Here is a 25,874-nt window from a genome sequence, read left to right as displayed (position 1 = left end):
TTAACATCTTCCATAAATATTCAGACTTTTTTGCACTACACAAAGAGCCACTTGTTATATTAGTGAAATCCTTTGCTTTGCTTTCATGGAAAAAAAAGTATGATTCCATTAACAAGATAAAATCATTCTTTGGAAAGTATCTGAAGCTCTTCATTTTGCCTGAATGGGAGAGAACTTCCCTGAAAAGCACAACTAAATTCTACAGTGTTTTACATCAACACGAACTCCATCTCCACACAATGTATTTGCGAACCCCTGATCTAGGTGAAGACCTTTCCCATTTAGAGTGAATGCTTTGTGGTAAATGAGAGTGTACTTTCCCTATGAAGGGAAAGCATTGAAATAAATACCTCAAGTTACCATGTATTATTTTCACTTCAAGGAATAATGTTTATTTTGGTTTCACATCAAGTAGCTAGTTTTAATTGAACTGAAGATTGAATTCAATGAAGCCGATTCTTTTTGTTTGTCTACAAACAATGATTGATTATCCCTTGAGGCCCATGATTTGGTTTTCGAAAGGAACAGATGTAATTTATGCATCTCAGGAGAAATGTTGACCAAACATGTGAAATTCTGGGGCTTTAGGACTTGAAATAATCAAATAACTACACACATATTTACAGGGGTAATATGCTTTAATACTTGCTTTTTAAAAAACATAATTTTATATTTAATCAAGAATGAGCTGAGATTACATTTAATTAAAATTTTAATTAAGCTTGAAATTACATTTGCAGATGATACTGAGTTGGTTCATATCAAAAAGACTTCTGCAAACTAAAAGACATTAAAATCTGCAAAGTTAGATGTAATAGGCAAATGAATTTCAACCTAGATAAGAGTGAAGGTTACATGTTGGTAAGAAAGATAATGTGGTCACATAGTACAATACTTGGAAAGTTAGTTTCTAATAAGGATGGAAAAAGATTATAAAATGATATAAAAGGATATAAAAGCACAGACAGTAACAAGGCAGATTAACAAGGTCATGAAAATGCAAACCAACCACTGGAGTTTATTAGTTTAAAGATATTATTGAAAAATAGAGATATTATAATGCAATGAATAATAATTCATTCAATTCCAATCATAAAGATAGCAGAAATATATGCATCAGAAAAGGCTGTGCTGGTTGAATCCTTTAGTCTTTCAAGTTAGGACTGATAAGTTATTGAGCAGAAAACTGACATTATGAAATGTATGTAACTGGACATCAATGACAACAAGAAATCAAAAATTTTAGAGGCAACTTTAGGAAGCAGAAAGTTGTGAGTGTGAATATGAAACTTGTGAGGAAGGCACAGAGTAGATGCAATTGAGAGAAGTGAGATAAACACTTGGAACACAGTGGATAAAATTAAGGCAAGTAGCGAAAGGAGCCAGCACATCAAGGCAAAGTCACAGCGATGCCTTTACTTTCAGAGGAATCTGAGGAGATTGGGTCCACTGTAGAAAGTATACAGACTGGTTGCATCATCACATGGTTTGTCAATTCAAGTGTCCAGGAATGTAGAAGGCAGCAGAATGTACCAAACAATGCCAGGAACATCACAGGCTCTGACCTTCCATCCATTGCAGACGTCTGTGTAAGGTGCTGTCTTAAAAAAATCAGCAAACATCCTCAAGGATCCCCATCACCTTAGTCGCAATCTGTACTTGTTGCCATCTTCAGACAGAAGGTCCAGAAGCCTGAAAACCAGTACCTCTAGGTTCAAAAACAGTTTCTTTCCAACAGCTATCAGTCACTTGCTATGCTAATGTTGAATTACTCCAACAGCACAAAAGATGCCTCTGCACGTTTTCGTATCACTTTGTTTTGCTCTTGCATTTACTGTATGTCTAGCTCAGCCATTCTCAACCTTCTTTTTGGCTCAATTCTGCTTAAAATTTGTGGGCCCCTTGCCCTGTGAAGCAGTCAATTTTGGTTGATTTCTTCCATACTTCTCTCCTACTGACTACATAAAAGACGTAAAAAATATTTATAATTTTATTCTGTGCCCCCCCCCCTTAAATATACTGTGGAGGGCCTTATAACCCCGCTGAAAATGGCTGATTATCTTTTGAGCTTATTGCTTCATTTAATTCAATTAGTTCACTATTCTAATTTTTTTTCTCTCTGCAAGTACCTGTTCATCTGTAGCAAGTAAGAATTTTGATGTACATTGTACAATGTGTATGACATAATCATATAAATGTCAACAGTAACTAGATGAAATGAATGGCATGTGTGTGCCCTATCTATAATTTCAAATCAAATCAAATAAATGATTTTTAGTAGGTTTTCATTAAAGTACAGTAACTGCTCAAAGTGGATACATTCCAAACGCTATTCGATTAGTGGTGGGTTTACTTCAAGATTCTTTAAAACTTTTTTTTTAACTTAATGCCAACAAAGGCCAATATATTAGTCAATTCTTCATGTTCTGATTGCTGGTATTTCAATGGCTGAATTGAAATCATTCCTAGTCATCTTGAGACTCCGTTTTATAAGGTTGTCTGTGAGTGTTGAGCATTGGGAGACTGCATTGTAATGCTTGTTTCCCCATTTCACTTTCTGCCTTTTTTTTACTTGCTTCTGCTAGTTCAAACCAATTACATGTTCCAAGGAATCACTGAGTGTCAATTAACAAAATACTTCATATTTGAGGCTCAGCAATCAATAGGCCCTTTCATGCAAGGAAAAAGCCCAAATGTAAACTTACCTTCTTGAATGCGCCGTGGCTGACTTCAAGGTGCCGACTGCAATCCCTTTCGGATAAGAGTAATCGGCGGAGTGCCACACTCCTCTGCCTCGCGTGATGCTGCTGTGGCTGATGACGTCGCAGTGACATCATCAGCCTGAGACGCAAGTGCGGGCCATTAATGGCCTTAATAAAGATGTGCCGGATCTCTGCTTGAATACTAAGATTGACTGAAAACATCACAAGCATCTGTCTTGCCTGCTCCAGAACTGCCATGATTCACTATAGGGCTCTTTCCACATTGGTGCGTATAAATGATGTCAACTTGGGGGGGGGGGGGGCAGCACTACAGCATCAGTTGCCCTGCCACCATTAGGTCCAGAGGGTGCTACGAGGCACCACTCAATGTGAATTGACACAGGAGCAGCCTTTTAGGGGTGCTCCATGAAAGGTAAATTCATGTTTTCCCTCCGCGCTTATAGCTGGCATGAAAGGGCCTAATGTAATGATTCAACCTTTTTCTTTCCACTCACATACCACTATAAGTATTCCCTATGTCAGAGGTGCTCTGTGATTAGTAAGGGATTGCCTAAGGTGGTATGGTGTGGAAAGAAAAAGTTTGAAAACCATTTTTTTAATTGAAGCTAATTGACTCGTTATGTGCATGGTTTCATAACTCCAAAGGAAATAGGCCAATGACAATTTCTCTCAAGCAACATATTTCAGTAACCATTGGGTCTAGAGCGGTGGTTCTCAGCCTTCCCTTCCCACCCATATACCACCTTAAGAAATCCCTTACTAATTCACCAATGGCATAGGGATTACTTAAAATGGTATATTAATGGAAAGAAAAAGGTTGAGAACCACTGACCTAAGGTAACACTAGATAATTAAGGCTACCATCACAGTTTAATACAACATTCAGCTCCTGATGCAGCCCTGAGATTGTCAGACACACAGGAGGGTTTTGGTTTAAGATACCCAACATTCTTTTACTCCCACTGATGCTGTTTGACTTGCAGAACTCCTCCAGTGGACTGTGTTTATCATGAGAGTGTTAAATTGGTTTCAGTGTGGCAACTGAAGCACGTACATACAGTACATGCAACACTGTATGGCTCTTTGGGACGGACTTTGCGATGGTTCGCTAACCCGTGGCAGAAGTATGTAAAACAGGCATTTGTGACATTGATTGGTATCCAAACTTTGTTGCCAAAGTGGAGCCCAATGCTCAAATGAGGACATATTTGAAAATAGAACATAGAACAGTACATCTCAGGAACAGGCCCTTCAGGTCACGATGTCTACATCGAACTTGATGACCAAATTAAACTAAAACTCTGCTACTTGTACATGATTCATATTCATAAGGAGAATGATAATGTCATAAACATAAATGCATTATACATATGCATCTAAATACTTACTTTCCAAGTGTATGAAAAACTTCTTCTTTGGCTTGGCTTCGCGGACGAAGATTTATGGAGGGGGTAAAAGTCCACGTCAGCTGCAGGCTTGTTGGTGACTGACAAGTCCGATGCGGGACAGGCAGACACAGTTGCACTGGTTGCAGGGGAAATTGGTTGGTTGGGGTTGGGTGTTGGGTTTTTCCTCCTTTGCCTTTTGTCAGTGAGGTGGGCTCTGCGGTCTTCTTCAAAGGAGGTTGCTGCCCGCTGAACTGTGAGGTGCCAAGATGCATGGTTTGAGGTGATATCAGCCCACTGGCGGTGGTCAATGTGGCAGGCATATATATATATATACCTTTTACCACTACCCCTGGCAGCACATTCCAGGCACCTGCCACTATCTTGCTGCATATATCTTCTTCAAACAACCCCCCCCCCCCCCCCCCCCCCCGCCACCCATCACTTTAACTACTATCCTCTTGTCTGTGACATTTTTATGGTGGGGGAGGGATTCTGACTATCAGTCTTTCTTAACTGCATAAAATATTCTTGGGCCTCTGATGTTTCAGTAAAGACAACCTGGGTTTGTCCAGCCTTCTCCTTGGTGAATTCTGGTAGCTCAACCCATGCTCAGCCGGACCAGTGTCATTTCACAGTGTCATCAATAGCAAGTAGGTTAGTTGGATATGGATGGCTAATGACTGCTGCTTTAGTGCAACACACATTTCATGCTTTCTACTTTCAGTAAAGTTGCTAATCTACAAAGAGAAATGTTTCAGGGACTGAAGATACAATAGCTATCATTTAAGAGGCTTCCAGATGGACCTATGATGGGAATGGAGCGATATCTATCAAGTTAAAGCAGCAGAGTTTGATGTGAGCATTGTGTTCCATACAGACTCATAGGCTGAAGGGGCTGTTCTTATGCTGCACTCCTCTGCATTCCATGTTCTATTTGTCTGATTTCACTTCTGTAATAAACAGTCACGTGAAGCAGCAAGTGTTCCTCTTTCAGTATAGACTGACAGGGAAATGAGTTGAGCTCTTGCAGGGTGGTGCAGACAACTATTGAAGTGGGAGGAGTAGGAAGGAAAGAAAAGTTCTCAGCTGGAGGCAAGGCCCAAGGTATTTCATGGAATAATTTGATGTGAACCTTAGTGAAGAACAAAGTTTAAAGCCTCTATATTTCAATAAGGATAGCTAGAGTAAAGTACTGTATTTACCATGCACTGATCTCAATGTCTGCATCAGACCATGGTGAGAACTATTTTCCCAGTGGCTGCCAAAGATACCTTGGCCATGAACTTTGATGTATCTTCCTGTGGGAACTGAAAATATTTGCAATATATATCAAGCCCAAACACTCTGTCTTCCCTGAAAACTGATTCTGTTTTATTTTACTTTGCTAGTGAGATCACAGCTTTGCATACATTGTAGTTTTGCTCACAGTGAAACGTGTGATTTGCTACTCCCACTTCACTTCTTTTGTGCCAGATTTCAACTCAGGTTTAGAGCAGTGGAGGTTTTGTGCATTGGGCTGTGAATGAAGCATTGATTGCAGTCCCTGGACTATGATACATGAAGGTGAACTTAATGAACTTGACTACATGTCGCAGAGGCCACAAAAGTTCTTGCAGCAATGCATCAATTCCCTTGAGCCTTGATGTTTGGTATTTGCTTTGCCTTCTCCCTTTGTGGTTTTCCTGGTGCCTGCAAGGCCTTCTGCATGACTAAGGACCATTAATCTCCACACATTAGGCACTTTAAAGGTGGCCAAAATACCCTGATATAAAGCCTCATATTCTACCCCTATGCAGCTGTTGGGAGGCCACCTGAAAGAGCAGGAGGCGCCTCCGAGGCACACTTTCTAACCCTCCACTGAGAGAGATAAGCACCGGAGCACTCAAGTCCCCCTAGGCACCTGAATGCAGGGGATGATAATCAGCTGGCGAACGCCTGACAGCCCCCCCTCCTCGCTGCCCCTGCCCCCCGGCACCAGACGTCAGGGCAGGGGCAGCCAGCGTGGGACGTCAGCGCTGGGGGGGCTGGCGCAGGATGTCAGCGTTGGGGCGGCTGGTACAGGATGTCAGCGCTGGGGCAGCCACTGACATCTCGCGCCAGCCGCCCCAACCCTGACATCCCAAAGGGACAGGAGCCAGAGTGCGCTTCGAGGCGCCTCCCGTGCAGTTGTCCCTTTCAGGTGGCCAGTGCTGCACTTTTCACAGGTCTGAATCCACTTCTGCAGGTGCATTCTTGGCGGAGAATAAACCTGAAAGCAGCTATTCAGATGTTCTCCAGTGTGACATCGGAAAATCATGAATCCCAATTAACCTGTGTGGTAACGTGAGTTTTTTGGCAAGGACAAGAATATCTCAACGACGCACCATCCATTTAAGGAGCACAGGGTATATTTAAGCCGAGCAGGTGACCTTAAATTGGCGACTCATAAATTGATTTTTATGAAGACATAGTAGCATACAAAACTGTGGTTACCATACCTGTAGCGGAAATAATTCAGTTAAGTACACACCATAAATTTATTGCACTGTTTGAACTGACTTAAAGAAACAATGGTACTTGTGCTGAACATTCCCAGCACCTACTTTTGAGCCTAATCTAATAGGACTTTTCACACCACTGGCCGAGCAGTGACCCTACTTTGACCCGGTGAAATTCCCGGAATGCAGGACCTCCCGGGCCTTTCACACCACAGTCCAAACCAATGGCGCGTTATGCACTCACAGAAGTAAGAGTAAGTTCCTCCCGCCGTCCATCAGTCACCTGCCTGCTCGGTCCCTCCCATCTCTCTCTCCCCACCAGCTGTCCACTTCCTCCACCCCAGGCGTCTGTTAGTCGGACACCAGTCCGCACCACCGCGCCTTGGCACATTGCAACAGCAGCACAGTGAGGGATGAATGGCTGACTTTGTTTCACATAATTCCTCACACAGCTGGAACTGCTCTGAGAAATACAGAATGGTTCCAGCAACGTGAAGGATTATTGTTAACACAGACGGCCATTGATCCCACCTTGTGCTGCCATCACAACATGCTGAAGTGGCCCGCTGTTGTCAGGAGGTATGAATCTTTTAATTTTAATCACCTACGTGACGCAGCACTTAAGCACAGATTTCACAAGGCTTCCTCTGCTTGGTCATTTGCCCTTTCTCACCGCAGAGAGCGGGTGGTTTGGGAGGTCGGGCTGCAGACCCGTTTAAAATTCCCAGGCAGATCTTTTCACATCACAGATTCACGGGAAGGTTCCTCGGAAAATTTCCCGGGAATCTTCATTTTACACTGCAATGTAAAAAGGCCTAATGTTAAAAGGAAGTGTTTTTCTTTTTACTTTTACATGATCATGACTATTCTTAAAGATGCAAATAACAAGTAAATAAAAAAAATAAAAAAATATAAAATAAACTTTTTTTTGAAGTAATGCAGAAATGTTCCTTTTGATCATCTAGAACTGAGTTTTAAAATTGTTGTAAGCTTCCAGAAAGGGTCTTTTTAAAGTTACATAATTATATCAAAGAAACAATCAAAGAAAGGATTAAAACTGTAATAGTCAGATGTACCCCAGGAATTGATGCTGACTTCCTTAAAGATCCAATTGCTTCCATACTTTTGCTGTCTGTCAGAGTTTTCTCTACATACATTGCTTGTCATGTTTTCCAAAATCCTACTCTGAAAATTATTAAAAATACTTTGCCTGCACAGCCAGGGGTCACAAAAAGAGCTGCTCTCTCTCTCTCTCTCTCTCTCTCTCTCTATTTATTATATATACTCTCCACCCATTTTGTCTCTCTCACTGTGATGCAAAGAAGTGGGTGTTTTCTTTTGAAAGAGATGAAAACCGAGACCCCACCTGGCATATAGAAGAGTTATTTCAAAGATCAAAGAGTCATCCAGTACCTAACCAATATTTATTCCCACAGTCCATATCATTAATATTAAATAAATATCATTGCTGTTTGTTGGAGCTTTGAGAGTTACAATTCAGTGCCATAAAAACCTAAAAAAAAGTATGAGTAGACCATTCAGATGCTTTCAGCAGTTCTATCATCTAACTAGATTGTGGCTTACCTTTTACCCTTTTGTACACTAATCCCATATTCCTCGATACCCTTAATATTCAAATATTTTTCAATTTATATCTTAATTTTATTCAGCAGTGAGTTTCTACAGTTCTATTGAATAAAGAACCACTGGTTGTAGAAATGTTCTCACCTCATCCAGAATGTCCCTTGGTTTCATGACGTCTCAATCAGGTTCAACATCATCTCGGCATCTTCACTGAAGCCCTATAAAAATGTTGTATGGTTCAGAGAGATCACCTGTAATTCATCTGAAGAGTATAGGCCGAGATTTCTCAGTGCCCTCTTGTACAGAAGCCTCACTATTCAATGATTTTAATAAAACTGCAGATTCCGAAACTAAAATAAAAACAGAAAATATTTGAAACATTCAGCAGGGACATGGCAGCGTCTGTAGAAATTGAAAGAGAGTTAAGGTATCAGATTGAAAATCCTCCATCAAAATGGGAATGATATTAAACAGTTTAGTCAAACAAAAAGTTCTTTGAACTGGAATGCCGATTTGGTTAATAGTGTCAGTGACTTGTGAAAGAGCAATGGGGTTGATGGCAAGCATTTGTAAGAGAATGGATTACAGTGAAATAAATGGAAGAATGAAATTATTCTGAGCGATTCCATAGATTAGATGGCCTGAATTACCTCCTCTATTGAAAAGTTGTATAATATGATATGACTTCCTTCGCCATTTCTTGGAATAATTAAACTCTCATGTTCAGTTTCCACTGAAAGTCCTTACAACGTGCTCAGGATACATTCATAAACTATGCAATTGTAGTCATTGCATTTAGAGGGAGTGGTCAGAGAGGAATTGCTCACGTGGCATTTTATGCATTTCCCTGTTCTTTTTGTTGCAAGGTAAAAAGGTTTGATTCAGTGGCTCTCAACCTTCTTTGGTCTAAGGTCCACCTGGCTTCCGTTTTAATATGCCATGGCCCGCTAGTGCCAATTACTGAGCAATATTTTCAAGTCAAAGGCAGCTTTGTAAGAAATACATCTTTAACTAATTTAAACCATATAACAATTGAGCACAGAAATAGACCAGTTCTGCCCTTCTAGACCATGTTGAACTCCTTCTCCCACCCAGTCCCATTGGCCTGCAGCTTGCCCATAATCCTCCATACCTCTCTCATCCGTATACCTATCTAACTTTTCTTTAAATATTAAAATTGAACCTGCATCTACAACCTCAGCTGAACCTCATGCCACAGTCCCACCAGCCCTCATGCTTCCCCTAAACTTTTCCCCCTTCAATCTCAATCCATGTCCTCTTGTTTGAATCTTCCCCTACTCTCGATGGAAAAAAGCCCTGTCCACATTGATTCTATCTGACCCCCTCATAATTTTAAATACTTCTATCAAATCACCCCTCAGTCTTCTATGCTCCAGGGAATAAAGTCCCAGTCTACTCAACATTTCCCTGTAACTCAAACCCTGAAACGCAGGCAATCAACTTGTAAATCTCCTCTGCATTTTATTCTGTTTATATCCTTCCTATCATCCGGCAAACAAAACTGCACTCAATATTACAAATTTGGCCTCACCAATGCCTTATACACTTCAACATAACATCCCAACTCCTATATTCAATACTCTGATTTATGAAGGCCAACATACCAAATACTTTCTTCACCACCCTATCTACATGTGACCCAACTTTCAGTGAATTATGTACCAGAATTCCTAAATCCTTTTGTCCTACTGCATTCTTCATTTGTCTACCATTTGACATGCATGATCTTTGTTGATTAGTCCTACCAAAATGTAACTTACATTTATCAATATTAAACTCCATCTGCCATCTTCCAGCCCACTCTTCTAACTGGCCTATATCCCACTGCAAGTTTTGATAACCTTCTTCACTGTCCACAACAATGCCAATCTTCACATCATCTGCATACTTACTAATTCAATTTACCACCCTATCATCTAGATCATTAATATATATGACAAACAACAATGAAACCCATACTGATCCCTGCAGAACTCCAATAGTCACTGGCCTCCAATTTGACAAACAATTTTCCACCACTACTCTCTGGCATCACCCATCCAACCATTGTTGAATCCATTTCACTACTTGAACATTAATTCCTAATACTTGAACCTTCCTAACTAACCTCTTATGCGGAACTTTGTCAAAGGCCATTTAGACAAAATCCACAGCCTTCCCCTCATTAACCCTCTCAGTAACCTCCTCGAAAAACTCTAAGTTAAACATGATCTACCACATACAACACCATGTTAACTACTCCTAATCAATACCTGTCTTTCCAAATAATTGTATATACCATCTCTAATAACACTCTCCATTAATTTACCCACCACCAACATCAGACACACAAACCTGTAATTACCATTTACTTTTGGAGCTTTTTTTAAACAACAGAACAACATGAGCTACTTTCCAATCCTCCAGCACCTCCCCAATGGCTAATGACATTTTAAATATTTCTGTCAGAGCCTCCACTATTTGTACTCTATCTCCCTCAGGGTCCTACAAAATAACTTGTCAGGACCCAGAGATTTATCCACCTTTATTCTCTTTAAAATAACCAATACTACATCCTCATTAACCTGTATATTATCCATGAGCTCACTACCAGATTTCCAACTTCACCTGGCTCAATATTCCTTTCCTTGCATTATTTATTCCACACTGAATTTTCAGATTTTCAGATCAGTCTGATGTTAGGATTGCATCTTTGGAATTAATTATTTAGCACACAAATTAATGCATAGCAACATTCCATATAGAATATCCAATTTATTGTAAAATTATTGTGCAACACAGGGCACTTCACAAGGCACATCAATTCAAGGAATAACACTATCTCAAGTTTCTTAACCTCAGGAATGTCTAAACAGCAGCTGTTATATTCTTCACAAAGTTTACAGCATCTGACTCCCAAGCACTGAAAAACAATCCAACATGGCACAGTGTGATATCCTGGCTGGTCCTTTACCAAAAAGATAGGATATCAAGAGAAAAGAGGCAACATGAAACAGAGATCATCACTTTGTAAAGCATAATTAAGAGTAAATTTACAAGTGTACAGATTCAAGAGTTTCAGATAGCAAACAGAAAAACATTATTTTCACTATTAAATAATCAGAGATCATACATTTAAGCTCAATGTAATGAACATTGTAATGCCGCTTTAGTTGCCCATTCAGAGCCAGCTCTTCAGCGCTTGACGTCCTGTTTTGCGGAAACTGCCAAAATGTTTGGGCTGGAAGTCAGCCCGAAGGAAACGGAGGTCCTCCATCAGCCAGCTCCCCACCATGACTACCAGCCCCCCCACATCTCCATCGGGCACACTGAACTCAAAACGGTCAACCAGTTTACCTATCTCGGCTGCACCATTTCATCCGATGCAAGGATCGACAACGAGATAGACAACAGACTCGCCAAGGCAAATAGTGCCTTTGGAAAACTACACAAAAGAGTCTGGAAAAACAACCAACTGAAAAACCTCACAAAGATTAGCGTATACAGAGCCGTTGTCATACCCACACTCCTGTTCGGCTCCGAATCATGGGTCCTCTACCGGCATCACCTACGGCTCCTAGAACGCTTCCATCAGCGTTGTCTCAGCTCCATCCTCAACATTCATTGGAGCGACTTCATCTCCAACATTGAAGTACTCGAGATGGCAGAGGCAGACAGCATCGAATCCACGCTGCTGAAGATCAAACTGCGCTGGGTAGGTCACGTCTCCAGAATGGAGGACCATCGCCTTCCCAAGATCGTGCTATATGGCGAGCTCTCCACTGGCCACCGAGACAGAGGTACACCAAAGAAGAGGTACAAGGACTGCATAAAGAAATCTCTTGGTGCCTGCCACATTGACCACCACCAGTGGGCTGATATCGCCTCAAACCGTGCATCTTGGCGCCTCACAGTTCGGCGGGCAGCAACCTCCTTTGAAGAAGACTGCAGAGCCCACCTCACTGACAAAAGACAAAGGAGGAAAAACCCAACACCCAACCCCAACCAACCAATTTTCCCTTGCAACCGTTACAACCATGTCTGCCTGTCCCGCATCGGACTTGTCAGCCACAAACGAGCCTGCAGCTGACGTGGACATCACCCCTCTGTAAATCTTCGTCTGCGAAGCCAAGCCAAAGAATGAACATAAAGGAAATCAAAATACATTTTTCATTTATTATGCTAGGTGTTTTTTTAAAGTTAATGCTATCACATTTTTTTATTATGGTGTGAAGAAAACACGGTGTATTTGTGAAATGAGGAGAGACTGAATGGACTGGGACAATGTGTAATTTTGATTTAATGTAAGCATACAGCATGGTATCTGGCCCTTCCGGCCCATGAGATCGTGCCACCCAAATACCCTGATTTACGTACATCTCCCTTAACCTTTGAAGGGTGGGAGGAAATTATGGCAGCTGGAGGGAACCACGCAGACACAGGGGGAATGTACAAACTCCTTACAGACGGCGCCGGATTTGAACCTGGGTCACTGGCACAGCAATAAGCATTGCACTAATCACTACACTAGCCATGCCGCCCTAGAGTTTAAAAGAATGTGACAATTCACTTTATCAAAACATACATAATTCTTAAAGAGCTGGACTGACTAGATGCATCGCATGATACATTAGTCAAGAATCAGGATGGCAATTTAAGAATAAGGGGTAGGCTATCTTGAACTGAGATGAGGAGAAATTTCTTCACTAAAATTGTGGTGCACCACTGTAATTATTACTTCAGCTGACTATGAAAGCTCAGTTGCTTTATTCATTCAAAACAGAGATTGATAGCTTTCAAGACTTGAAGGCCTTCAAAGGATATAAGGGCCCTGGTTTCATTCTTTGTAATTTCCTCACTCCCTTCACCACTTCACCTTTAGTATTTTCTTCAGCCCCCATAAAGTATGCTATTGTCGTTCTGTCCTTCCCAGCCACTTTCAATCACTGCATCACAACTCGCCAATTTGTTCATTAAAGAGGTCAAGATTTCGAAATGGATCAGACATCTCCTCAACAAACTTTACACCTACAGAATCTACTTCTCATTGCCCACTTGCCAAAGTCTTTGCAACGACTTAACCCTCATGAATCTCTTTCAAGCAGTCCTTTCAAATCTCACCAAGTGTTCATTCTCTAAGTAAAAGCCTGAACATGTTTATAGCAGATAAGGTGACTGCTGGAAGCATCACATTCAAATGATAATTTAATGTACTCTCTTATTTATTCTGCAAGGGCTGCTTATTTTAATCTTGCTTCAGCATTTAATCGAATGCACATATAATCTATCTGTTCATATACTGTTCTAGATTAACGGATATGACAATAATTGTAGTGGGTCTATTATTGTAATATGGACCACCTGGAACGTCAGTTTGTATAGTCATGAGTCAAGCAGCTTAATTCATTCAACCCCACCTATATTTACTACATTATTCAACACAACTTCATTGTACAGAGAAGTATATTATTAGGCTAATGTCTCAGCTTTATTTCATATTATTAATAATGCCATTGCATTGCTGCTGGTTAAAGGAACATCATTTTGAAAGAATTTTTTAGGTGAAAAAATTGTAATGTTCCATTCAAGATCTTCAACGGACACAGTATTGCAGTAAAATGTGATTTTTATGATGATACATTTTCTTGTAGATTTTGCCCTTTTAAGAAATGCAGAGCCTTTGATGCAGTGACATTATTCCAGTTCTTTAATAGGGCAAATATTGATGGCAGAGTTCATAGGTTTAAACATTTGTCTGCTCAACACTCAATAACTGAAAGGTCTGAAAGGTCACGAAAACTCAAGAGGATAATGAATACAAAATATCAGTTCTGCTTCTTTTCCTGGAATGTTGAATAGGATGGTAGAGTCAACCCACCCACAACATAAGGTTTTCTTTAAAAAAACAAATTAAACATTTTAATTAGTTTCTTTAACACTGTAACAATGGGCACAACGTTCCATTGTTCTAGTCTTGTAATGACTGTAAAATCCAACATGGAACAGAGATGTAGATTCACCCTGAGCTTGCTTGGTGGTCACAGACATGCCACTTTGTGATAGAAATAAGTAATCAGATCTCAGTGGCTCTCTGTGCCCATGGGCTGGTGACACAAGCATGAAAACCAATGCCTCATAAAGCCTCGGGAGCTGGATTTGGAGTCCGAAATGTGAGCATGAGCCAGTGTGTTTGTAGTCTGATTGTTTCATTTGATTAAAAAAAACTAAAAAACACAAAATTCTGGAAGTTTCCAGGAGATCAGGCCACATCTATGGGAAGAGAAACAGTGATAATGTTTCCATCATCTTCCTCATCAGTTCTGATGAAGGGGCTTTGATCTGAAACATTATTTCTGTTCATCTTCCTGCAGATGTGATCGGACCTGTTGAGTATCTCCATCATTTTATTTTTTTTTAAATACTGTATCTCTTACATTTCAAGGAAGGCTAGCAGAGGCCAGGCTATTTTTTTTAATCCTTTTATCCAAATCAGTACAAAGGAAAGTATCTGTTAACTGGCACGTTATTTTACAACATTGACTACATTCAAAAATACCCATTTGGCTGTAGTCCTTTTGCAGCCACTTTGATATCATGAAAAACACAATGAATCTTTCCTTCATCTCTCTGCCATCCATAGAGACTCTCATTTCTTATTACTTACCCCTCCCTCAAACAGATCAGCTGCAGTTAGCAAGCCTTCACCAGCACTCAGTTGGCACCACCACTCTTGTGTCACTCAGTCTCCCATGATTTCCACTACAAATCCATTGCTTTTCCCACCCCTGGCCCTTCTCTGAAACTTAAAACAGGTTTGCTTTCTAACTTTCCACAGTTCTGGTGAAATGTCAACATGAAACATTGTCTCTGCCTTTTAGGCCAGGTCTCTAGCATTTGCCACTCTCTTTAGTCTTCTTAATTGATTAATCCTTATTTCTGGTTGGAAGCTATGAACTGGCCTGATGACCTTAGGTTTGGTGCATTGTACGTTGAATGTGCTGAGTCAAGGACTTCATAGAACTGGTCACGATCAGAGGATTATCTGATCCACTTGCTGTTTCCAAGGCTGAACACCAAGACCAGAATCAAGGGCTGCTATTAGATGATGGTAATTCTCATGGTATCTGCAAACTTTTGTGCTTTACTGCTGCTTGGAGGAAGGTACAATCGGTCTGCCTGTCTTCCCGCACAATGGGATGCCCGCAAGTGAATGTGGCAAAATGACACATTCCAAGCTGATGATGCAACTGTTAAGGGATGGAATGCAGCTTACTGAAGCCAACACTAATGCTTCATAAGGAAAGACTGCAATCCAAGGACCTACCTCCATTGGGCACTGAGGAGCCACTCCAAACACTTGGATTGTGCATTGTTCAAAGAGACCACTTGTATGGCATTGTGCTTCATACATAGAATGTATTAACTTGATGACATGACAAATGAATTAATCTGGCAACACAGTGAATATATGAACCAGAGAAAGAATTTATTTCTTGTATCAAATTTTCTGAAGAGAATCTATTTTTTAAATAAAAATTAATCAACGTTCTGAGAAAATATCCATTACTTCCAGATAATAAAAGAAAAAAAAAGCTGAAAAAATAGAATTAAATATAAAAGAGATGTCAAATCGAAGCTGGTTTATATTCAACGCAAACATTATCTGACAGATTTATTATTGTTGCTTCTAAATAATTCAAAATTCCATGGCATGTCAGCTAATGTTCTCTGGCTCTTATCTGAATGTCATGGAATTTGAACTCTCCAGATGTTATCAGAAAGATAGTAGAAGTGGTACTGAGCAGTTATGTTCAATTTATGAAAATTTGAATTGGTAAAAATAATTTTGTTAGCCTAGTGGTCAAATTAAACCACCAATGACGTCAATTTGTTGGTATCTATATTATTCAGGTGTAGGAAGCTGCAATTTGGAATGATTCTCAGGTACAACAGACTACAAAAACAGGTGATAAAATCTGGCAAAGCAAGTCGATAAACTTAGAGCAAGGTGAGTCAAGGTAAAAGCAAGAAAGCTGACATCTCAAAAATTGCTTTTCTGCCTGAATTCTTCCTGATTTACCTCGACCTATGCCACCCGATACTTAGCAAAAACATCAACATTATTGAAAAATTCGAAATACCTATGAAGCAATATAGCCCACTCCGAGATTCCAATTTCAGCTCCGCCAGCTGGAGGGTAATGAACGAAGGCGAGTCGTGAATTAATAATGAGTTCAAGGAGCAGAGCCATTTTGAGGTCAGGGGCTGTTCTTCAGAGATCATCAAATTTAATTTTCCACCTAAAACATTCTCTGGAGATCAAAACAAAAAACTGGCACTATCGTTGATTGCTACTTCCCTTCAAAAAGTGCACTGCACTTTCATAATCTCAAGACTACTCTCTCAGTTCTTTTGCATTTATGCAAGAATAATTAGGCTTGACTCTCCCAAGGTTTCTGTTTATTTCTTCAACATGCTCTGTTTTTTTTTATTATCCAGCTTGCTTAGTTGCTCAAAGGTTGCCAATATCCTGAAGTAATAAGAGCTCTTGTATCATTTCCAGGAACACTGGTTCCATTTTTTTTAATAACCAACTTTAGTCAGTAGAGAAATATGCTGTGTAAATGCACCAAAATTGATAATAATACTGTGTGCATACGGAAATCCACTTCTAATGATTTGGGTTATAAATTTGAATGCTATTTTCCCTGGAAAAGATTGGGAGGCGGGGTCTGGTGGGTAGTGGAAATCAACCTTCCACAATGTGTAGCATGTAATATTATGTAGCAATTGCTGATATACCCACAATGAAAGCCTAAATCCAAAACATGGGCTCCTATATATATATATATATATATATATATATATCTTCTTTGGCTTGGCTTCGCGGACGAAGATTTATGGAGGGGGTAAATGTCTACGTCAGCTGAAGGCTCGTTTGTGGCTGACAAGTCCGATGCGGGACTTATATATATATATATATATATATATATATATATATATATATATAACATGGTTATCCAACTGCATGAAAACCAACAAGGTCGGGGCAGGTACAGCAATGAGCTCTCTGAACCCTTCTCCATTAACAATGGCGTGAAGCAAGGCTGCGTTCTTGCACCAACCCTCTTTTCAATCTTCTTCAGCATGATGCTGAACCAAGCCATGAAAGACCTCAACAATGAAGACGCGGTTTACATCCGGTACCGCACGGATGGCAGTCTCTTCAATCTGAGGCGCCTGCAAGCTCACACCAAGACACAAGAGAAACTTGTCCGTGAACTACTCTTTGCAGATGATGCCGCTTTAGTTGCCCATTCAGAGCCAGCTCTTCAGCGCTTGACGTCCTGTTTTGCGGAAGCTGCCAAAATGTTTGGCCTGGAAGTCAGCCCGAAGGAAACGGAGGTCCTCCATCAGCCAGCTCCCCACCATGACTACCAGCCCCCCCATATCTCCATCGGGCACACTGAACTCAAAATGGTCAACCAGTTTACCTATCTCGGCTGCACCATTTCATCCGATGCAAGGATCGACAACGAGATAGACAACAGACTCGCCAAGGCAAATAGCGCCTTTGGAAGACTACACAAAAGAATCTGGAAAAACAACCAACTGAAAAACCTCACAAAGATTAGCGTATACAGAGCTGTTGTCATACCCACACTCCTGTTTGGCTCCGAATCATGGATCCTCTACCGGCATCATCTACGGCTCCTAGAACGCTTCCACCAGCGTTGTCTCCGCTCCATCCTCAACATTCATTGGAGCGACTTCATCTCCAACATTGAAGTACTCGAGATGGCAGAGGCCGACAGCATCGAATCCACGCTGCTGAAGTTCCAGCTGCGCTGGGTGGGTCACATCTCCAGAATGGAGGACCATCGCCTTCCCAAGATTGTGTTATATGGCGAGCTCTCCACTGGCCACCATGACAGAGGTGCACCAAAGAAAAGGTACAAGGACTGCCTAAAGAAATCTCTTGGTGCCTGCCACATTGACCACCGCCAGTGGGCTGATATCGCCTCAAACCGTGCATCTTGGCGCCTCACAGTTCAGCGGGCAGCAACCTCCTTTGAAGAAGACCACAGAGCCCACCTCACTGACAAAAGGCAAAGGAGGAAAAACCCAACACTCAACCCCAACCAACCAATTTTCCCCTGCAGCCGCTGCAACTGTGTCTGCCTGTCCCGCATCAGACTTGTCAGCCATAAACGAGCCTGCAGCTGACGTGGACTTTTACCCCCTCCATAAATCTTCGACGGCGAAGTCAAGCCAAAGAAAATATATAAACTGCCACATGGAGTTTGGCTTCCCATGGTGCTTTTCTTGATTCAAATCTCAGTTTTAGCATGTCTTCCTTTCTGTAATGGATTGGATGGGACGCATCCTCAAAAATATAGAGAATATTTAATCATCAACATGTGTACTGGGATAGCATTGGCAACTTGTGTCAGAAATCAGTCACTTCAGTGCTTCAGCCATATTAAGCTGCACATGCACAAGGTGGAGGTGACCCCAATAAAAGTAAAATTACCTCATTTCCTTTACCACTGGGATAAAACTTTTAGAACTACGGCATCGCAACATTATGGGATTAGATTCACAATACAGAGCACAAATGCTAGTCCCTCCACTAATATCCCAAAGGAAACTAATAAAATTGCTGCAACAAAATTCAGTTTCCATATCAGTGACAATGCCTAGTAATTTTTTAAAAAGTAGGTTGAAGTACTCATGGGGTAGCTCATGCTGTCAGGTATCCACTTTGCATTAGTATAATTACTGTCTTCAGAGGATCCAATTTACTTTTAAGCTGTCTTGAACTCACAATTTGAACAGTTTGTACCACAAATGGAAGCTGTCCAATAACATAAGCTTGACCTCCTTTGTCAATGTGAATGATCCAACAGGCAGTAAAAGATTCCAGCCAGTGAAGAGGCCAAGAGGACTTTGAACTTCTGATGGCATTTCATTGGATCACAATTACCTTCCATGAAACAATTTTGAGAATTACAGTTTCTGACAGAAAATGACTATACAGCTCAACTCAAAACCATTATTGTTTAAAAGGTGAGTATGGCAATAGATTTTGGCCAATTATGCCAAATCTAAACATTTTTTTAAAAATTGTTGCTATTGGGGGTATCAAGCAGAACACAAATAGTGCAGGAAAGTGCCATTGATGTGAAAATTCAGCTGTAATTTTATTGGGTGACAGAGCAGGAGCAAGGGACTGAATAACCCATGCATGCGGTTATTTTGTTTTGATTATATTTAACTGAGTGAATGCATTGAATTGACAAGCAGACGATGCCTCATGGATTTGGAGGAGGAGATTTATGGCTCTAGGCTTAATCCTGAGGCGTCATTAGCATAGTAGTTAGCACGACGCTATTAAAGCACCAGCGATCCAGGTTCGAAACCGACACTGTTTGTATGTTCTCCGCGTGACCTGCATCGGTTTCTTCTGAGTGCTTGGGTTTCCTCCTACTCTCCAATGATGTACAGAGTTAGTAGATTAATTTGTCACATGGGCAGCATGATCTTGTGGGCCAGAAGGGCCAGTTTCTGTGCTATATCTCTAAAGCCAAATCCACCCCTATATTCACTTGCCATTACATTTAGGCAGATTCTATAGCATTCTAGGCAATCAGTTCTGATCTTGGCCTCAATTCCACCTGCATCTGTTCCCCATAACCTTGACAATCCTACTATGCAAAACTCTTTCTCAGCTTTGAATATATTCAAAGGTTTGTCCTTCATGGATATATGGACTAGAAGATCTAAAGGTTCATGACCGTCATCTGCACTGAAATCAGAATCAGGATTTATTGACATGAACAAGTCATGAAATTCATTATTTTGCGGAAGCATCATAGAGCAAACAAACATATTATAACCATCTTACGACATCACTATAAAACATAAAATAAAATAATAATAACAATAATAGAGCACAAAAAGTAAGGCCGTGTCTTTGGTTCATTGATTATTCAGGAATCTGATGGCAATGGGGAAGAAGCTGTCCTTGAGGCACTGAATGCTCGTCTTTAGGCTCTTGCATCTTTTCCCCGATGGTAGCAGAGTGACGAGGACATGACCTGGGTGGTGGGGGTCTTTGAGGATAGAGACTGCTTTTTTTAAAGACAGTGGCTCATGCAGATATCCTCGATGGAGTGAAGTCTGGTGCTTGTGATGTCACAAGTCAAGTAAACAACCCTCTGGGATTTACTCTTGTCCTGGGAGTTGGCATCTCCATATTGGGCAGTGATGTAACCAACCAGAATGCTTTTCACAGTACACCTGTAGAGATTTACTAGAATATTCGGTGACGTACCCAACCGCCTCAGACAACCCACAAAGTACAGCCACTGGTGAGCCTTCTTTATGATTACAACAACGTGGATGCTCCAAGACAGATCCTTGGAGTTGTTGATATCCAAGAAAATGAAGTTCTTGACCCTCTCCACTGTTGAGCCCTTGATTCGGACTGGGTCATGTTCCCCGACTTCTTCCTGAAGTTCACAATCATCTCTTTGGTTTTGCTGTCATTGAGCACAAGGTTGTTGTATCCCATTCAAAGAGCTGATCAATCTCCCTCCTGTATGTTTCATTATTGCTGTTTGTGATTCTACCAGCAACTATGGTGTCATCGGCAAACTTGTAGATGACATTGGAATTGTGCCTGACCACACAGTCATGGGTGTATAACAAGTAGAGTAGTGGGCTGAGCACGCATCCTTGGGGTGCACCTGTGCTGAGGAGGAGACATTGTTTCAATTTCTGATGAGAAAATCAAGGATCCAGTTGCAGAGTGGGGTACAGAGACCTAGAATTTGTAGCTCCTTGACCAGCACTGAGTGATAATGGTATTGAAGGCTGAGCTATAGTTGACAAAGAGCAGCAGTATGTATGAATTGCTGTTTTCAAGGTGATGCAGAGCTGAATGGAGAGCCAGCTATATTGCATCTGCTGTGGAGCAATTGTGATGACAGGTGAATTGCAGTGCGTCCAGATTTTAATTTAGGTACGTGTTAATTCTGGCCATGACCAGCCTCTCAAAGCATTTCGTCACAGCAGAAGTTAGTGCAGTTCAGGTGAGGCAGCCCACACTACTTTTCTTGAGTACTGGGAAGATTTATACCCTTTTGAAACTATGGATGAGTTCCAGTCCACTGATTTAAAGCAGTCCTGCAGACGCTCCTCCGCCTCCCTCGACCACACCTTGACCATCTTCACCACTGGTGCTGTGGTCTCCAGTCTCTGCTTGAACTCCCATTCTGAAACTAAACCTTGTTCTGTGGGCCTCCAACTGAAGAAACATTATGTCAGCATCTCCTCTGCCAAGCACTTTGGAATCTCTCATGTTTCACTGAGATTTGCTGCTCATTCCTCTGAATCCTGAATAAAACCCCTACACACTCAAACTTTTCCCATAAGACATCTTGGGAATTAACCTGGTAAACTTTCTTTGAAGTGCCTTCAAACCAAGTATAATAAGGCCAAAAGCTGTTCAAAATACTTCAAATGTAGCTCCTGCTACAGTTGTAATCAAATTTCTTTATTCCATATGGATAGGTATGTGAGGGAATGACTGAAATATCTTTAGAACAGCCGATATATCCTCAGAAGATTTTAACTGTGCTATTATCAATGTTTGTGTGTGAAAGCTCTTTTTGAAAGGCTGTAGAAATATCCAAGCAAATATTTAATTATACAGTTACAGAAAACAGCCTCAAAATCTCTGGGCTAATGGATGTACAAAAGACCCGAGACCACTTGCGATTCAATTTCAAGCCTCATTTGAATAAATGCTGTGATTTCCAGGCTCCAGTCAGCACCTCCCACAAAATGTGGTCATCCACTTTGCACTTCAACTACTCCAGAGATAAATCCTGGGTGATTTGTCATGTTCAGGAGGAACTATGGGAAGATGTTTGCCTGTGTGACCAGCTGAGTTCTATCGTGTTCAAATGAATCTAAAGGAATTCCTTAGCTCCTGTGTACACACTCAGCGACTCAGGCAGTATCAAGGGAAAGCAATAGACAGTCAATTTTTTGGGGTCAAAAATCTTTCATCAAGGATTGCTAGAATGAGAGAATACTCAAATAAAATGGGGGGGGGGGCTCAAGGAGCACAAGCTGATAGGTGAATACAGGTGGGAAAAGGAAGAAAACAAAGGAGCCAAGAGTTGATGGGGTGAAGGGGATGAGATAGATCCATTCTGATGGGAGGAAGGAAGGGAAGCGAGTGGGGTGCTCGAGGAAGGTAAGTGTTTCATCTTGTATTTGTATGTGTGATTTCTTAGACAACACATGGATGAAGGAAAAGTTTCTTTACTTTAAAGATATTGTAAACAGCACATGAGGCATGCCATGAGGCTGCAAGCCTCCATTACAGATCTTACTTACTGTCTTTTGCTCTGTGTCAACCCTCTGCTGGCAGCCAAATGTAGTCAAACGGGAGCTATAATCCTTAAGGCGTTGCTAGTTGCATTGCAACCACGAACACTATCATTACAGTAAGCACAGGTAACAGGCAGTTAGGGAGGTTGGGGGAGAATAAAGAGAAGGAAACAAGGAGGAGGAGTGGTTCAAGTAACATTAAATTTGCCTCTGGTTTATTTGTTGCTCTCTCATTGCTCCTTTTAACTCTAGTGTTTGGGTCACTGGAGAGTCAATAATGTTAATTACAAGTTGCTTAAAGTAAATGTCTGCAAATGGATTCAAGAGTTTCATCTCATTTTTGAAGTAAATCCTAGTATGGTTGTGTGCCATGATTGTACCTTACCATTTATCAATTAAAGATAAGTTTCTGGATTTGCGTTCTTGTTAGGTGCATTCAGAATTTCTGGAGATCCTATTAATAATTTTCCAACTATTTACATTCAATTAAAAAAGATAAATGTTGAAATCTTTATTCTTCTGATGCATGAGGCTGACCTTCAAAGGAACAAAGTTAAAAATTACCCTCACAGTTTTCCAAGTAGTTTTTGCCAAGTTCTGTGGCATGCTAAAAATATTTAATTCATGTTTGAACAATTTAACTGTACTTTACCTTCTTCTGTGAATGAATTGGAATTGCTTGCTTCTGAAATAACGAGGAAATAGTCAAGTCAGTTTGTTAACTTGTCGGCTTCTTCCACATACACTTTCTGGTCTTTTTTTCTCCACAAATGCCTTTCCATTGGCAGGGTATCAAGCTGAGTGCTTCACATTCACTGACACAGGTGTGCAGAATGTTCTGTGGGCATAGAAACCACTTTTTTTTGTTTTCTGTGGCCTTAACTAACTCACTGCTTTTTTGTAATCTACTCTTGCTCCAGGCATTTTAGATAAAGAGATTCTGATGAAAATATTTCTTAAGCCATTAACCAGGCCAGATGATGATTTGCTTCACCCATTTTCTTGGTTCAAGAGTGACTGATTGTAGCGTGAATAAAAACTCTCACAACCAGAGGGAGAACATAAGCTTTTATTAGCTTATAACTGAGGGTAGGATTTTACAGTGGTCTTCAGAAGGGCTCAGGGTTTAGGCATGAAACAAGGTTATTATGGGTAGATGGGGCAGAGTTGGGAGGTAGAGCCAGTTATCAGTACAACACACCACCAGCGAATATCAGTTTACTGCATTCACCCCTTCCTGCAGAATTTAGGGTCTGTGGATGAAGACAAAAAACATTGATACAGAAAAAAAATTCCTGTACCAGATCCCCTCATGCCCTGATTGGGAGTAGCGAGAATTAACTCTGCGGCTCGTAGGGGTCTTGAGGCAATTGTTCCAGCGGGTGCCAGATCCCTGATGGAGATGGTGTCCTCACTGCCATCTGGATACTCCACATAGGAATATGTGGGATTGGCATGGAGCAATTTCACCCTTTCAACCAGGGCATTGGCCTTGTTTCTTCTCATGTGCTTCCTGAGAAGGACTAGACCAGGAGTGTACTTCCCGATGCTAACTTTCTCTCAAAATTAAATAGGAGCTTGTGAGGAGTAGCATTAGTCGCTGTACATAGTAGTGTCCAGATTGAATAGAGCGCCATAGGAAGAACTTCCAGCCTGCGTGAGTCTGGAAGGCCTTTGACTTCAGGGCTAGTTTGATAGCCTTCCAGACTGTGGCATTTTCCTCTTCAACCTGCCCATTCCCCAAAGGGTTGTAGCTAGTAGTCCTGCTGGATGTGATGTCCCTTGCCAGAAGATACTGATATAGCTCTTCACTCATAAAAGATGAACCCCAGTCAATATGTGTATAACCAGTATACCCGAACATGGCAAAAATGGAATCTAGGGGCTTGATGACTGACGAAGTGGACATGTCTGGACATGGGATGGTGAACAGGAAACAGGATTATTCATCCATGACAGAGAGGAAGAAAGTGTTCCCATTCATGGAGGGGAGAGGTCTCTTAAAATTGACACTGAGCCATTTGAAGGGCCTGGATGACTTAATCAGGTGCGCCTTTGAGAGGCGGTAGAAGTGCAGATTTCACTCTGCACAGAGCTGGCAAGACCTGGTCATTTCCCTGACATCTTCCATGGAGTAGGGCAGATTGCGCACCTTGACAAAATGAGCCATGTGGGTAACCCCTGGATGGCAGAGCTCATTATGTAGAGACCGCAGTTGGCCAGTGTATGCAGAGGCATGCTTCCTCTGGATAAGACATCTGGAGGATAATTAAGGGCTCCTGGTCAATAGCTAATGTCATAATTGTAGGTGGAGAGCTCGATCCTCCATCTAGCAATCTTGTCATTCTTGATTTTTCCCCACTTGACGTTATTAAACATGAATGCGACTGAGTGCTGGTCAGTGAGGAGCGGAAATTTCCTCCCAGCCAGGTGCCTCCAGTCCTTCACGGCTTCTACAATGTCTTGAGCCTCCTTTTCCATAGGGGTTTCGGAGCGCGTAGCCTTGCAATATCCAAGGGAAAAAATGCAACTGGCCTGTCCGCCTGGTTGAGGGTAGTGGCCAGGGCCATGTCCGTAGCATTGCTTTCCACCTAGAAATGTATATTCTCATCCACCATGTGCATGGCGGCTTTCGCAATGTGGTTTCTGAGATAGTTAAAAGCCATTTGGCATTGGCTGAGAGAGGAAAAGAAGTGGCTTTTAAGAGAGGTCAAACATATTGAGGGATCCACTGGGCGTAATATGAGAAAAACCCCAATCCTCAAAGCCTTTGTGGTCATGGGAACAGGGAATTCTAACAAGGGGCGCATCTTATCGGGTTTGGGGCCAATGATGTCATTCTCCACCATATAGCCAAGGGTATCCAGATGTTTATTCCTGAACATACACTTGTTAGAGATATAAGTGAGGTTCAGGGCTTTTGCTGCATGAAGAAAACTCTGAAGGTTGGCATCATGGTCTTCCAAGGTATGGCCACAGATGGTGATGTTATCGAGGTAGAGGAAGGTACCCTTCAACCCATACTCATCGAACATTCTGTCGATCTACCTCTGGAAGATAGAAAGCCCATTAGTAATCGGCCTTTCAATGTCCCAGGATAGGAATGGGGGTTTGGCTTTTCACACTTGACCACTCCTAACTGGGACAGTGAATACTTTCACACTTGCAAAGAACCATCCCCAGGGTTAGGACTGTCTTACCTTCTACTGGTGATGCCCTAAATCCTGATCAATATATTATGATCTTATATTTGAACAAAATTAATCATGCCCAATTATAATTAAGCTTTATGTACA

General features: G+C 41.3%; 2 long non-coding RNA genes across 4 annotated transcripts in view; one reads left to right on the top strand and one right to left on the bottom strand.

Annotated features, from left to right (window-relative positions):
* Window positions 1-727: 727 nt before the first annotated feature.
* On the bottom strand, window positions 728-23,324 carry LOC138751461 (uncharacterized). Of its 3 annotated transcripts, none has more exons than XR_011349954.1 (3): window positions 23,231-23,324; window positions 8,317-8,390; window positions 728-1,692 (listed from the first exon to the last, which is right to left on the bottom strand). It is a non-coding gene; the product is annotated as an uncharacterized lncRNA (long non-coding RNA). The 3 variants fall into 3 exon arrangements; XR_011349956.1 differs by lacking the exon at window positions 23,231-23,324 and adding an exon at window positions 22,585-22,707; XR_011349957.1 differs by lacking the exon at window positions 23,231-23,324 and adding an exon at window positions 8,823-8,892.
* LOC138751460 (uncharacterized) overlaps window positions 16,088-25,874 on the top strand; it is a 79,210-nt gene continuing 69,423 nt past the window's right edge. The window contains exons 1-2 of the long non-coding RNA XR_011349953.1: window positions 16,088-16,180; window positions 19,083-19,242. This is a non-coding gene — a long non-coding RNA (uncharacterized lncRNA). The remainder of the gene's footprint in view (window positions 16,181-19,082; window positions 19,243-25,874) is intronic.

This window comes from Narcine bancroftii, chromosome 1 (genome assembly GCF_036971445.1).
Source record: "Narcine bancroftii isolate sNarBan1 chromosome 1, sNarBan1.hap1, whole genome shotgun sequence".
Classification (NCBI taxonomy): domain Eukaryota; kingdom Metazoa; phylum Chordata; class Chondrichthyes; order Torpediniformes; family Narcinidae; genus Narcine; species Narcine bancroftii.
This window is presented reverse-complemented; position numbering and strand designations above follow the sequence as displayed.